Below are 2,204 nucleotides of genomic sequence, written 5' to 3' on the forward strand. Positions count from 1 at the left end.
AAAGCTTTCTCTTTTCCACTTCTCTTTTCAAATTGTCTTTTCTCTGTAATTATCTTTTCCAGCTACTGTAGTGATAGAGAGGAATCGGTGCAGGTAAATTCAAAATACCAGATTTCCCTACCTGCTTTTAAAACAGGTGTTTTTTTTATTTTGCTTTGTTCTTTAGTTATTTTTTTTTAACGGGTGAAAAGAATGTATATTTGGAATTAAACAGCTGGACTCCATTTAGATGATCCCAATTTTGTTGGCATATCCGAAGCACCATAATTAGGAGCCAGTCGAACATATGCCATCTTCTCTCCATCAGACCTGATTGGGGTATGACCCTGTCCACATGAATGTCATAGAGCTTCTTCACAGCCTGTTTAATCTGGTGCTTATTGGCCTTGACATCCACAATGAACACAAGTGTGCTGTTGTCCTCTGTCTTCTTCATGGCAGACTTAGTGGTCAGGGGGAACTTGATGAAGGCACAGTGGTCAAGCCTGTTTCTCCTGCGGGCGCTCTTCTGAGGATATTTGGGCTGCCTCCGGATCCGCGGTGTCTTGGGCTGCCACAAGGTGGATGATGTGCAGATCTCCTTTTTGTGGCTTTGGACGCCTTTCAGCTCTGCCTTCTTGGCCCTCAAAGCCTTCCCTTTGGCTTTGGCAGGAACAGGAGCTTCCCTCTTCACCTTTGGCACCATTTTGTGAAAGGGCTGTTTTATTCTTTAAAAAGAAAAAATACATGTGTTGAAAAAAGTATAATACAAATGTACATGTAATAAAATGTGAAAGTCCTCCTCTCCCCCTTACTCATTTCCATTCCCACTTCTCTCTGCTTAATGGTTTTTATATGGATCCTTCCAGATCATTTTCTGAGCAGATATAAATACAATTTTTCATGTAAATGTAAATATATGCTTATTTTACAAATTGTTCTATACCTATTTTATTTAATACATCAAGTTCACACAACTGGGAAGACCTGGGACTGAGAGTGACTCATAGCCTGTCTGACTCTAGAACCTACTTTGTTTCCAACACACAAGCACCAAGAACACCACACCCAGTTCAGAAGACTGGTTGGGTGGTATTGTACAGTTATGCACCACTTGAATTCTTGATTCAATCAAGCCATTCTTGATCAAAGACTTGTAAATATCCAACAACCGGGAAATAAATAGTGGCACATCAACTAGATTATACACTAATTGTGAAAATTATAAAAACTATATTGCAACATGGAAAAATAATGGTGGTCTTAAATGAAAAAAAATGGTATCATGGAGGGAAAAAATGACATCTCAGGTAATTTTTCCAAAAAAGAAGAGAATTTTGTACCAAAACTAAATTGATATCTTCACTTTTTACAACAAAACCACTGCCTAATTTTAATGAGAATCCCCCCATTTAGAAACAGTATGAAGTCTTGTTTCCCTGGGCAGAGATAATAAAAGCCCTCTGGAAACTCTAAAGTCACTATACAACTACTAATTTTTTTTTCCTACAAACAATGGGAAATTGTTACTGGTTAAATTGTGTCCCCCAAAAAAGATACGTTGACATCCTAACCACTGGTATCTGTGAATGTGACCTTATTTGAAAATTAGGTCTTTGCGGATGTAATCAAATTAACATGAGGTCATTAGAATGAGCTTTAATCCACTATGACTGTTGTCCTTATAAGAAGAGGGAAACTTGAACAAAGAAACACAAAGAAGAGAACATCATGTGAATGCACAGACACAAAGGAAAGACTGTGACGTGAAGATGGAGGTAGAGATGGAGCTTTGCTGCCACAAGCCAAGGAATACCCGAGGCTGGAAGAGGGACGGGAGGCAAGGACAGATCCTCCCCTAGAGGCTTGGGAGAAAGCAGATTCTGCCAACACCATAATTTTGGTCTTCCAGCCTGCAGAACTGTGAGAAAATACATTTCTGTTGTTTTAAGCCTCCAACTTTGTGGAACTTCATTGTGGCAGCCCTAGAAAACTAGTATAGAAACCATTTAAGATTTTTAAGATTGGAGGTGGGGGGACTAACATTTATTGAGAACCTGCAATGTTCTGGGCCCTATGGTAGATGCTTTACTTACTTTGTTTAATTCTAACAACCGTGGGAAGAAAGCATTTTACAGATGAGGAAACTGAAGCTCAGAAGTTGATATGCTGGGGCCGGCCTGTGGCTCACTCGGGAGAGTGCGGTGCTGATAACACCAAGGCCA

General features: G+C 39.8%; 1 pseudogene; it reads right to left on the reverse strand.

The window, feature by feature from the left end:
* Positions 1 to 206: 206 nt before the first annotated feature.
* Positions 207 to 685, reverse strand: LOC103603166 (annotated as a pseudogene).
* Positions 686 to 2,204: the final 1,519 nt, after the last annotated feature.

The sequence above is a fragment of the Galeopterus variegatus genome, unplaced genomic scaffold, assembly GCF_000696425.1.
Source record: "Galeopterus variegatus unplaced genomic scaffold, G_variegatus-3.0.2 Scaffold4476, whole genome shotgun sequence".
Lineage (NCBI taxonomy): Eukaryota > Metazoa > Chordata > Mammalia > Dermoptera > Cynocephalidae > Galeopterus > Galeopterus variegatus.